We start from the raw sequence: 15,022 nt of genomic DNA, 5'->3' as shown, positions 1-15,022 counted from the left end.
AATCTTTATATTTTTATGCTTGAGTTTCTACTCTTTTTTAGCTCACTTTTATCTTTTGCTTTAGCATCTATTTTATTTTTATAAGCGTGGGAAATCTCGATCATGCGGTCTATCACTCACTTGGCATTCATGTTTCTCAGGCACGGTACTGAGCACTCGATAAGAGACGCAATCTGAGACGTGTTCTTAACGAAGATATTTTCATATCAAAGACATTGGAACACTTTCCCTTTTGTACACTTTTATTTATTTTTTGCTTTTGCTTATTTTTGCTATTTTAATCTTCTGAATTCACGCAAGCTCTTTTTTTAGAATTGCATAAGTTACACACCATCCCATCCCAAGGTTAGGTAGATGTAGGTTGAAAAAAATAAGGGTCTATCGTTAGACGAGGTTCAAAGTAGTTTATGAAGAAAAGATTGTAAATTTGGAAGGTGAAAGGAGATATGATGTGGCTACAAGGGGTGCCTCAAATCATTGGTATACCTTGTGCTTAATTCGACATTGGATTTTTTTTTTATGCAATATAATGAAATGATCATATATAAGGAAATAAATGCTCATTTTATTAAAAAGGGGAAAAGGAAAAAACTATAAAATTAATCTAAAGGAAAAGAAAAAGGTGCCTATGCTAGACTTAAGAAATAAAAAAAGAGGCCATGAAATCTTGTCGTTGCAGCTCGCCTCTTGTCTTGTGTCATTCGCTTCATCATCACCCAGTCTTCTCGCTAGCTAGAGGCATTGGGACCTTGTTTGCTTCTATGAGGTCTTGAATGAGATTTTGAAACCTTTAGCATTCATCAGTGGTATGATCGTTTCCTCAATGGTACTTGCAATAGGAGTTTGGATTCCATCTCGAAGATCTATTTTCTGGTGTTGGATCCTTGGTGAGAATTGGTGAATGATTAAGAGAGAATTAGAGAATGATTGCGAATGAAAACTGATTGTAGGTGAGAATTCGTGAATATTCGTCTATGAAAACGGAGTTTTTAATAGGTTATTTATAGAGAAATCAGCCAAAAAGATAAAATATCAAAACAGAGCACTTGGTGCACGCAAAACGAGATTGGCGCCAGCAAAACAGAGCTTGTTCCAGCACCAGCTCATTGGCGCCAGGCGCTAGTGGCTAGCACCAGGCGCCAGACCTGATTCCAGGCGCCAATGCCTGGAGTCAGGCGCCAAGCCTGTTTTTAACGCGTTTTCGAAAATCAGATAAGTTTGCCGTACTGGAGGATAAAATCGTATCTTTTCCTCGAAAATGCTATTTAATTTTAATTAAAACTCTGAAAAGTCAACAAAAGTCAATTTATCAATGCTAATTGAATTAGGAATGAAAAGAACCTTCTAGAAGATTCTATAAGACCAAAACCATTCCTAATTGCATTAGGAATGATAAATCATATTAGGCCCTCCCCTAGATCATTGGGCCGTATATAAAGCTCAAACCGGGCCCAGTTTAGTAAATTGGCCATAACTTCCTCAGTATTCATCGGAATTGGGCTTATAATATATCGTTGGAAAGTTCTTTGCAAGCCCCATCCAACTATACTACTATTGGACCCATATCATGGACCAACCAAACTGGATTGGCTGTTTTCTTAAAATAAGTTTTCAAAAACAGAGAGAAGAGAAAAGAAAATAAAACTTTTCGCAACACTAGACTTTCCACACTTTCGTTTCATTCGATTATGATTCGACATGAAAGGTACTCATCACTGGGTTTGGTTTTGGGGAGACACAAATGGGTGTCTACAGTAAGGTGTTTGTTAATAAATGTGTTTGATTGAGTGTGGAATGTGCGATTGTTCTAACGCCCATCAAAAAATTATTTTAAGAAAACAGTCAATCCAGTTTGGATGGTCCATGATATGGGTCCAATAGTAGTGTAGTTGGATTGGGCTTGACTAGAGCTTTCCAACGATATATTATAAGCCCGATTCCGATGAATATTGAGGAAGTTATGGCCAATTTACTAAACTGGGCCCGATTTGAGCCTTTTATGCGGCCCAATGATCTAGAGGAGGGCCTAATATTGATTTATCATTCCTAATGCAATTAGGAATGGTTTTAGTCTTTTAGATTCTTCTATAAGGTTCTTTTCATTCCTAATTCAATTAGCATTGATAAATTGAATTTTTTTTTTTACTTTTCATAGTTTTAATTAGAATCAAAGAGCATTTTTGAGGAAAAATACGATTTTATCCTCCTGTACGGCAATTTTATCTGATTTTAAGAAAACACGTGAATTTCCAGATCAGCGTCAAACGCCAGCTATAGCGCCTGGCGCTACGCTTGGCGCCTAACGCTAGCATTGGCGTCTGGCGCTAACAGCCAGCGTTGGCGTTAATCAGATTTTATCTGTGCCAGAACTCTGTTTTGATATTTTATTTTTTTGGCTGATTTTCTTTATAAATAATGTCGTTAAAATTCCGTTTTCATTCATCCACAATCATCAACAATCATCGGTTTTCACCTACAATCTACCATTTCTTTTTCTCTCTCTCTTTTTTTAAACTAGCTTCTCTCAAATACAAAACTCCGCATTCATTAGATCTAGAAACACCTAGCCATATTCAAAGTTGCCTTCGCCCTAGACGTGAAAGGTTTAATTTCTGAGGGTTTGGTCCCAAATCTCTCTTTTAATTATTTAATTTAATTGTTTTGTTTATTATTTTCCTTGAAGTTACTAATGCGTGTATTTTGTTATTAGAAAGAAGTACAGGGCATCCAAGTAAGTATTTTGATGGTTTTGATTGATGTTATGATGTAGAAATCATGCTTAGGTTGTTATTTTGATTCCTAGTATCATGTTAGGATGCTTTTCTTAATATGATGTTTAGGGTGACAACAATAAGTTCCTAGTATCATGTTTAGGGTAAAAGTTATAATATCAAATATGCTTATTATGAATTCTGTGATGCTTCCTATGTTCTTTCTAATATTTATGATTGTTAGTTTCATGTTAGGGCTAAATATATGATTTTTATTGTTTAGTGACATGTTAGGGTTGTTATTAATCTTGTTAGTATCATGCTTAGGATCTTGCTATTATTATGCTTTAACATGGTTATTATAATTATTATTATTATTGTTTATTTTTATTATTATGTTGCTTGATTTTTATTGTTATTGCTTGATCACGCCTTTTATGCATGTTTAAAGGGAATTTGTACTTGTAATCACGCTTAATAAGATAATTAATAATCTTTTTTAGGGTTAATTTGATTATAGTTCAAGTGATTGCCAATAATAGTTTTATTTGTGCATTAATATTCAACCAACATAGATAAACAGGTTTAGGGTAAACCTATTGATTGCATGTTAGTCAGAAAGCGCACATGAATACGATCTGAATAAAGTAGAGACCTATTATTAGGGCAGGTTCAATCTCTTTTAGGTTGGATTTGTACCTTCATCCCCGAACCCTATTTGGTTCAAGACCTTATGGAGTTGACGATCTCTTGGATCGTTAAGGGGTGTAACCTTCACCTCATGAGCAGTTTACAAGTTCCTAAAAAACTTGTTGGCGACTCTTTTGCTCTATCTTCTTTCCCTTTGGACGCCACCGTACTTTAGTGTATGATCACAGTGGGGTTCAAGCTAGGGGATTAACGCTTGAAATATTCCCTACAGTTACTTACATTTTTTATAAATTTTTTTTTACCTCATTTAAACTTTATTTAAAAGAAGATTAAAAGAAATAAAATAAAAAATATACGTAGTATATTTTTTAGGTCACACCAGGCGATGACACGTGTCATTGCTGGTGTGTCTTTTAGTATATACTAGATGTAAGCCCGTGCGATGCACGGTTTTTTAAATATTTCATTTTGTATATTTTTTTGTAATTTCTTAATATTTTTTTTTTATTTTCTATTATATTATTTTAACATTAATTTAAGGTAAAATATTTTGTTAAGTTTTATATTATTCTTATTCAAATTTTACGTATATAGAACTTGAATATATAAATTGAAATAAATATTATCTCATTCATCGAATAGTTAGATAAAATCATTAAATCAAAATATATTTTTTAATTTCTAATTATTTTAAAATAATATAAATCCTAATGTAAAAGATAATATAAAAGATAATTTTTGTTTTTTTTTCATAATTTAAATATTAAATTACTATTTTTTGTTTTCAATTCTCAAATTTCATTTGTTAAATTTTTCTTAAATGGCGATTGAATATTAAAATTCTAAATTAATTATAAATCTAATTTTTCATTGGTCGAAATATTACTTTTGCTTATGTGGCGTGCAATGCACGAATTTTTATATACATTTTGTATATAAATATTTTTGTGGTGATCTCTTAATTTTTTTCTTGCATTATAAGTTTTATAATTTTGTATGAAAGTATCATATCATCAGATATTTACATAAAACCATTAACATCAAATGATAGTTTATATTTTTTAAATATCAAAATATAATTTTTATTTTTTTAAATAATATAAATCCTAATATCTAAAGATAATTTTTAGTTTTGTAACAAATAAAAATGATAAAATTTAGTGTTCTTAAATAATTAAAATCCTAATAAATTACTATTCGTCGTTTTTACCTAAGTGGAAAAAATTTAAAATTTCATTCGTCACTTTTGTTTAGGTGGCGAGTGTTTTTTTTAATTCTAAAATAAAATAAAAATCTAATTTTTGATTGATCGAAAATATACCTTTTCTTATGTGGCGCTCCCAATGCTCTCCAAAAATGCCTACTTTATTTATATATATTAGATTATTGATGATTATTGATTATTGATTCTTCCGTATTGGATTTGGTTTCTTCATGGGGTAAATTTAATAATTCAACCCATACTGATTGTAATATATTTTGTTGTGTACAACTATACATATATACTTTACTAAGGTACATTACTCGTACTCTAGGAATCGGACTTCCAGACTCGATAAATTTGTGAAGTTTGTTAATTACTGTACAATTCAATTAAGTATTGTTTGCATAATTATTTTTAACAATTCCTCTGTATTGTTTTAAAGTAAGATTATCGAGAATGATTTAATTAGTGAGATTGCTTATACATGGATGATGTCGTAACCTTATTGAATGTTTATTCTTGACGAGCCCAAATTATGTTAGAATTTGTTTCAAAATGAATTTGAGAAAAATCATCTTTTTTTTTTTAATAATTAGATGTGAAAGAAATTGGTGAATTATTATTGGTGAATACATATAGTTTCCTTTGAAATAGGGAAGACAAGTACTACTAGTAATTTGCAAGACTATACTCTATAATTGCATATTCTTCTCCACTTCTGAGCTAGTTTCTGATGATATATATCATGTACACACCGTCTAATTGACCTAAACTTGTTACCATGATCATATATATTAGTTAAATTTATATTATTATGAAGCATACTATCTTGATTTTTATATTAAAATTAGATTGTGTGATTTCATTCAATTATATGTGACCTTATACATACTCCTACATGAAGATAGATTATTAATGATGTGTAAATTGAATAATAGAAGTTTCGTAAATATAGACCTGAAGTTTCTTAAATTTATAATGGGCTGAAAACCTTCCAGAATAATTTAGAAGTGTCTAATAGTTTTGAAAGTATGTGTTCCTATATATATGTCATGAGAGACTTATTAGCTCATTCTCGTAAATGAATGAGAAATCGCATGATTATTGAAGAACTATGAAGTATATTGGCATGTTGTTCTCTTGATTATATATAATTTATGAAAAATTCATAAAAGTATCTATTTGAGAAAAGAATAGTGTTATGAGTTCAAGATATTAAACATGCTATTTTGAGAAAATTACTTGAAGAATGTATTATGCCCATAGTTTATAGAATTTTCAACATAAAGATTAATATAATTGGGCAAGAGGAACAAGTAAGAGTTTTATAAGAACATTTTTCTTTGCTTGATACATGACATTACCAAAAGAATTTATGGTTTAAGTGCAAGGGATTTCAAGCTTGTTGGATAACTTAATTTATTTCATATCCCCACATTCAAGAATTAAGGGGAGATATTGTTATTATATATAATCCTTGCACATGAATTGTATGATATATTGATGGTTAGTAGTGCATACATTAGCATTAATATCAATGTCAATAATTTATTTAATAAAAGCGACCAAATAATTTACATATTTACAAATGACACCATCCTGAAGATGGATGTAAATAAATGAATGTCATTGATCATTACTAGTTGTAAATGCTTCAATTAAAATTATTGTCCCAGAAGGACAACATCGGTTACTAATGAAACATAAAGCACGGCTGAAGCATTGTATTCCAATAGATTAAAAATAAAAATAAAAATAAAAACCTTCGGAAAAAGGAATGGAGCAACTATTGACAATGACAAATTTGAGGAAATGATAAATCCCATTACATTTCTAGAATAAAATCATTTTAGTGATATCATTATGTCTCATGATTATATAAAAGACTCTAAAAGAGTATAAAATATCCAACAAGATTAACATGTATCAAGATTATAGTCAAAACTCCAGCAGAGTATATATAAGTGATTATTGGATAAAATATTAGTTGATTGTCTTGCCAATTGTATAAAAAAACACATGTTGATGTTCTAATATCACATCACATTCATGGTCATGCATAAAGTAAGTTTAATAAAGTGATCACTAGTGTTGGAAAACTGACCAAAGTTCAAATTTAGAGAAGTGATTGGATGTGATAACTAAATTAGGCCATCCGGCCATCCGGGTTTAATAATTACCCGTTATGGAAATCTGAAGTTTCATTTGATAATGTGCTGACGCTCTCTTAATGTTAAATATATGAAATGAATTGAATGACAAGACATAACATTGAGATTGAACCATATTTGGACTGTGATTCATAATAATTTGTATATATGAAAATTTCAAGGGTTAATAAGTTTTGATTTCTTATATAAAAAAAAAAAAAAAAAAAAGTAATGGGTGACCAGAAGTTCACCAAAATAACTTATATATTATTGTCAACTATCAAGTGACTAGAAGCTCACCAAATACACTATTTAAGTCTTTAAAGAACTAGAAGATCACCAACTAGTAAAATTACAAGCAAGTGATTTATGCTTGTATAACAATTCTTTTGATTGGGGCTATAATATGTCGTCGCATAAGAAAAAAGGAAAAGAAGGAAATTCAACTGCACAATATATGTCTCCCCATTGATGTTAAATTATTGAACTCATGAAGAGAACAAATTGTGAAAGATTTAATAATAAATACATATGTGTTATGCAATGTATAGTTAATGAAGAAATAATTTAAAATTGCTCTCTAGAAGAGATAAAATCTTGTTTTAATATAATTATATTATATTGAGAGATAAATTTTTTTGGTTATGATCCTCCCATGAAATGAATTTTATTGCAAAGTACTAAGTTGGTGAAGAACTGTGATGCCCCTATATATGAGATATTTTACCAACTTAGGGGGAGAATTGGATTAAGTTGGCAAAAATTAATTAAACTGATGATCCCTATATAAATAATGGTAATTTGAAATGTTTTCTAGCCAACTTTTGTCCATATGCTATCAAGATATGTTGCACATTGAGATAAAGCTTGCCAATTGTATATACTTAAATCACTACACCTGAAGTGTAGCTTGTATAATCGGTTCCAAAATAAAGATGTGATATATGGAAAGATAGTGCAGTTGACACTTTTAATAGTGTAATAGTATATTAATACCAGGTGTATGAAATACCTTTGAAGTTGTGTAGATATCTGAATTATTACAATAGATGGCCTATGATGTAAGAAAAATTATGTTGGTAACAATGAAAAATGTATTCAGATATCATTGTCAAAATAGCATGCAAATTAAAATTGTGCCTTGAGGAATTATATGATGATACCAGTATATGATGGAACTGATAAATAATACATATGCATGATATAATGGACTAGTGAATAAGGGATCTGGAATATATGTCCATTTTAATAATGATAATAATTAAAGTTTATCGTGGACCAGAAGTCCAATGAAATATGAATTTTAAAATCCACACTGTACAGTGTCTTACATTATTTAGAGTCTTATGTATGTTCATATACATGTGTGAGTCATAGGTTAATGGATTATTCATTGCATATATTGAAAGTTGTTAGATGCATTACTCATTATATATTTTGTTTTCTATATCTCATATTGATGCATTAGTTCTATACAATAATTGTGGTATATGTGAATGTCTGCTCAAAATATATATAGTATGGCGTATTTGTAACTTTGAAGGAAAATTACAAAGAAATATTTATATTCCAATGGGCTTATAGCTGTGATGAAATTATTGAAAACGTCGATTTAATAATAATATGTTATGAATCATGTAAGAAGAGTTCCTGAAAAACTTATATACGACGTATTTAAATAACCAGCCCTACAAATTTTTTAATATTACAATTATCAAACTCTTGAAAATTTTATGTGACTAAATCATTGACATCTCAACCTGAAGTTTGAGTATATAAGAGTTAGTGAGATTTACTATTTGTATTCAATTCGTAGAAAAATTATCGTGTAGTTAATTATGAAACTTCTAAAGAAACGGGATACTTATGCGTCATACTGTTTCTTATGGTCCAGAAGAACCATGATTAATGTATATAATTGCATATGTTATATTATAATTCATATAAAATTGAAGAACGACATTAATAATGTCAAGTTTTGTCATCAAATGATTATTAATGAATGTTTGATCGAATAATGATTATCAATTTCTATTATTAACGACTTCCAGAAGAAGTCATAGCCGCATAAGTTTAATTTTTAAATCAACTATTAAACAGAGATTTGATATAATGATATTAGAGATAAACACATGTATGGTGAAATGAAGACACTTCACATGTTCACGTGAACACTTGAAGAATTGAAGATGCAACTTCAGCTTAGGAGAGTCGAAGATCAACGAATGATACTTTACTTACTACATATGAGAAGATATCCAAACATATTGGATTCATCGTTGCGGCACTAGAAGATCTCAAGTTATGTATTCATCAGGGGGAGAAAATACTCGCTGCACTCTTTTTCCCTTGACCATGGTTTTGTCCCAAATTGGGTTTTCCTGGTAAGGTTTTTAACGAGGCAGCATCTCGAGCATATTACGAAGAATGATGTACTCTTTTTCCTTCACTATGTTTTAATCCCATAGGGTTTTTCGTAGTAAGGTTTTAATGAGGCACAGTCTTCGATAATGGACATCCAAGGGGGAGTGTTATGAAATATTTGTGGATATCCATTATCCTCCTTTGTATCATTCCGGAACAATCAAGATCTAGGGTTTATATTCTTGTCCAATCAAACCCTAATATATTGTATGTATATATACACCTTATCATATGGAATAATATACACAGATTTATTCTCTTTCAATCTCTCATCGATCTTTCCCCTTGTTTTACAACAAAATCACTATTATTTACTTTACACTTTTTGAAAATAAGAACCAATTAAGGTCTTGTGCTGATTTACTGAGAATAATTGAATTGAAATGATTGGATCTGAATTAAATTGAACTGACTGGGGTTGAACATATTGGGGCTGAACTGAAATAAACTAAATAAAATATATTACTATATATTAATGATTTTTAACTGTGGATTAGTAATGATATTAATCCACTAATAATTATGAAAAATAAAATAAAGTTCACAATTAATCCACTAATAATTATTACTATTATTATTATTAGGAAAAATTGACAGGAATTTAATAACCTTTGCTCCATCCAGCAAATATTAAAACCACCTTTTGATAATCCCCCAATAAAACGTACTCACTACAAGAAAATAACCTTTTCATAGCGATTATTTTAACCTTTAGTATCGATTGTAATTGCAACAAAAAGCTTTCCCAACGAATGGTCATTCGGTACAATATCCCCCGTTGCCTTAGCCTTTAGTAGTGGTTTTCAATATCGCTGGGTTCGGTCTCAATAATCGATATGAAAAACTACATCCATTTAGTAGTGGTTTTCAATATCGTTGGGTTTGGCCTCAATAATCGATATAAAAACTACATCCAATCGTGGTGATTATTGTAGCTATTATAATAGTTATAAATATTTAACTCATTTTCTTTAAAACAAAAATCATGCGTATGATCTTTACAAGATTCGAACATGCAACCTCAAACTCTTATATTAAATGTTTCACCAATAAGTTATGACATATTTTATGTATTCTTTGTCAAACAATATTTATATATCTAGTGTTGAAAATGTTTTTCGTATCGATTTTTAGGATTTAGTGGCGATCGTAAATGATACGATTTCTCAAAATATATAAATGTGTAAAAATAGAGTGGAAATGTATTATTATGTTTTCCGTATCGATTTTATATGGGAAAACCATGGCGATTGTAAAGTGATACGACTTCCTTAATTATTTCACAAACATACTTGCATATTGTAGCGAATGTACAATCGCTACAAAATAATCGCTACGAAAAGACATTTTTCTTGTAGTGACTTTGACATGCATTTTCCAAAAATAGGACAAAACCAGTTGGTAACCTGTTTAATAGGTTATGTGTGACATGTGTTGTTTTGTAATTGATAGATTAGTTTTTTTCATACTTTTTTTAAATTAATAAAATTATTTTAATATTTTGAAAAAGAAATACCCCTCACCAATCAGCAATTACTACCCAACCCTAGTCATAATATTCCTGTCAATTTTTCATTATTATTATTATTATTATTATTATTATTATTATTATTATTATTATTATTATTATTATTATTATTATTATTATTATTATTATTATTATTTTTGTCGTTGTTATTGTAATATACACTAAAAAGTATGAAATTTGGACTGAATTTATTAGAGATGAACTGAACTGGTTGGAGTTGAACTGAACTGAACTAAACTGAACTTAATAAGCTGAAAAGAACAAACCCTAAATTTAGCTACATTTGAAAACTACAACCATTAATTATAAAAAAAAAGATACAAATTCAATGCTCCGTACAAATTTAGCTACATTTGAAAAATATAGCATTAATTATTAAAAAAATACAAATTTAATACTCCGTACAAATATAATACTCTGTAAAACTATGAAATTCGATTTTTTTCACTTATTTAATACTCCGTACAACTATGAAATTCAATATTTTTTTGGTTTGAAACTTTTTTAAACAAATACATATGTAACACATTATTCACTATCATGACAAACCAAAATTTACTTAAATTCTCTTTCCTCTCTTTCAACAATTTATCAATTTATGTAAATTATGTTTGTCTCTACACAATTATGATTTTTGCATTTTTCACATAAAATACATTTGTATGTTTAAACTAAACCTAATCCACTAATGATCAACCTAAATAATTATTATATAATTTACCTTTTCTAATTGTTGACCTTCTCCAATTCCATCATTTTTAAACTTTGCTATTTTGGTGTTACAATGGCCCAATGGACTATGCAGGACCACAACATGCAATAAGGTCCCAACAATCAAATATGAATTCTTCTTATAATATGAATAGCATTGGTCATTCCAAGTTAAGTTGCACATCAGGATCCAATAATACAAATGCGTTACATATATATAATATGATATTTTTTATTTATAAATAATACAAAATGTTATAATTATAGATTATAATTTTTTTTATATCTCGTGTAATGTAATTTCTTGCGAATGACAAAGCTACATAATACATATTTGCACTTTCAACCTAAGGTACCATTAACTTTTGGAATTACGAATGGAGAAAACATGAGTCTTGTTCAGGCTTATCATTTGTGACTTATTTTTAAAATAGTATAAACTTAACTCAAACTATTAAAATTGGGTATATATAAAGCTTTAGTTTGATCAAAATTTGTTACCCAGTGTTGTCACTTGTTAGGCCACTTGTAGCAAAATCATATGAACAACATTTATACTAGTGTGACAAAATCAAACCACTACTACAATTAATTAGGAAGTTGTTTGTTGTAGATCTTTTATTTTATTTTTTTTTTTTTTTATTTTCTTGCATAGGTTTATCTAATTAATTAAGAAAATGATCACACCAAACTCCAGCCACACCCCTACAACATGCAAAAGTGCTCCAATGGTCGGTAAGAGATTCTATTTGCATGGGGTTGGACTATGAATCGAATACTCAAATTTGAAATGCGCCTCAAAACCTTATGATGCAATCATGCAAATGCAGCATGCATTATTATACGTAATAATAAAATGATATTTCCTAAATTATTTCTAAGTAATACAATTAGTTTCTTGCAAATTAAATAAACGACATGGTCACATGCATATTGGCAAAACTATCCCAAAGAAACATTGATTTTTGGAGATACAAATGGAAAAACATGAGTATTGTTCAAGTCTATCTATCACTTGTGACTTATTTTCAATATAACATAAAATTGACAAGAACTTACCCGCCCACACTCAGGGCGGAACCGGAATTTTATTATTAGGGGGCCAAACTTATATATATATATATATATATATATGTATATATATATATATATAACATGTTGATATGTGAAAAAACAATAAGTTCAAGTATTATCAAAAAAATAGAAAGCGAATTTAATGCCTAGAGTTTTGCGCTTATGCTAAAACCTTACTATACAAAAAAAGGAAACTTAGTACACTTAAGTTTTGCAAAATAAAAAAAATCTAAAAACAATGTTGGGGACAAGTTTTGAACATAAGACTGAAAGACCTCCAAAATAAATTCCCTACTCTATTACCAACTCAACCATTGTACATTTAACATAAAATACTGCTACATATAACAAATAAACAAAACCAAGGGGGAGGCCATGGCCCACGCCAGCCCCCCTTGGTTCAGCCACTGTCCACACTTCTATAGTGTCATAGCTTAGAATGGAAGGTGGTAATGAATTTTATAAACTACTCCTTAATATTTACTTAAATTAATAAAAGTTTTTTAATTGCTAATTGATAAATTGAATAAACGTAAAGGCTTGATATCCATCGACTACTCTCATCAATTATATAATACAAGTTATTCCCTAATTTGATAGAATTAGGAAACTACCTAAAATATATTCACAAGATATTTTAGGCATAAAATAGGGAACAAAATATATCCTATGATACTCTCAAAATATATCCCACAATACCCCCCTCAAGTTGGAGCATGGGGATCGTAAATGCCCAACTTGGAAAGAAGATGATCAAACTGAGTCTTCCTAAGTGCCTTAGTAAAAATATATGCCAATTTCTCCTTAGTGGAAACATAAAAAGGAGCAAAAAAAGCCATTTGTAATGGCATCACGAACAATGTGACAATCAATCTCAATGTGCTTTGTACGTACGTTCATGAAAAACTGGATTTTGAGCTATATGTAAAGCAGATTGACTATCACAAAACAACTTGATCGCCTTAGGGTGTTGGACACCCAAACTCAAAAGCAAGGCCTTCAACCACTTCGACTCATGTGTGATTGAAGCCATGGAATGATACTCAGCCTCAGAAGAAGATGTGGAAACTCTAGGTTGTTTCTTGGTCTTCCAAGAAATAGGGAATTTACCAAGAAATACAAGCTAACCTGTCAACAAACGACGAGTAAGAGGACACGCCGCCCAATCTGAATCACACCAACCCTGCAAACTCAGGTCACTATCTGCACTCAACAAAATACCCTGTCCCGGGGTACCCTTTAAATAACGAACCACCCTGAGAGTTGCTTCCCAGTGCTCAATTCGAGGTACGTGCATAAACTATGAAAGAATATGAACCGAATATACCAAATGTAGTCTAGTCATCGAGAGATAAATTAAATCAACCGCCCTACCAGTCTGCGATAAGACTCAGGATTCGCATGTAACTCACCACTAGCAAAGATAATTTTGTGGTTTTGCTCAATCGGAAAACCACTTGGTTTCGCACCTAATAACCTTGCTCTAGAAATAATATCCAAGGTGTATTTTCGTTCACATAAAAACAAACCTGATTTACTACGAGCAACTTTAATGCCCAAAAAATATTTCAAAGGACCAAGGTCCTTTATCTTAAAACAATCACCAAGATAAGCCTTGAATACAGTCAATGCATCGGAATCATTCCCAAAAATAATAAGATCATCAACATAGACCAAGACATTAATTTGAACATTGACTTTAGTGTATGTAAAAAGAGAGTAATCATAGTAAAATTGTAGAAAACCATACCCTTTTAGAGTCGCAGTCAGTTTTGCAAACCAACACCTTGGAGCTTGTTTCAACCCATACAAAGACTTTCTCAAACGACAAACCAAGCTCGAATCCGAGCTCTCAAAACCAGGAGGTAATTTCATGTATACCTCATCATCAAAATCACCATGTAAAAAGGCAATATGGACTTCCATTTGCTGAAGTTCACAATTCTTAGAAATAGCAATAGCAAGAAAGGCACGCACTGTAGTCATTTTCGCAACCGAAGCAAAAGTCTCACCGTAATCAATAACCTCTTGCTGACGATTACCAAAGACAACCAACCAAGACTTGAGACGTTCAATATCACAATTAGACAAAAACTTTATCTTGTACACCCATTGACTACCTAGAGCCTTCTTCCCGAGAGGAAGATGCTCTAATGTCCAAGTCTCATTGTCTTCCAATGCCCGTATTTCCTCTATCATATAACAACGCCAACTTTTAGATTTCATGGCCTCTTTAAAGGATTTTGGTTCCTTTTCTTGAACAACCGCTGCAAGGAATTTACGATAATTCACAGAAAACATGTCACAGTTTATATAGTGTGCCAAAGGATAAGGAGTACCTAAAAGAGTGTAGGATGACAGAGAGGACGAAGACGGATTATTAGAAAAAATTGAATGAGTCACATAATCCCGAAGCTTGACCGACGAAATTTTATCACGAAGACCATGACCCAAGGGCGGTTGGACCGTGGCTTGCTGCTGCTGTGCCGGACTGCTAGCCTTGGCAGTCCCAGCCAACTGCTGTTGGACTGCTAATCTCGGCAGTCCCAGCCAACTGTTGCTGGGCTGC

This window comes from Chenopodium quinoa, unplaced genomic scaffold (genome assembly GCF_001683475.1).
Source record: "Chenopodium quinoa cultivar QQ74 unplaced genomic scaffold, ASM168347v1, whole genome shotgun sequence".
NCBI classification, from domain to species: Eukaryota; Viridiplantae; Streptophyta; class Magnoliopsida; order Caryophyllales; family Amaranthaceae; genus Chenopodium; species Chenopodium quinoa.
Note: the sequence above shows the minus strand (reverse complement) of the source record.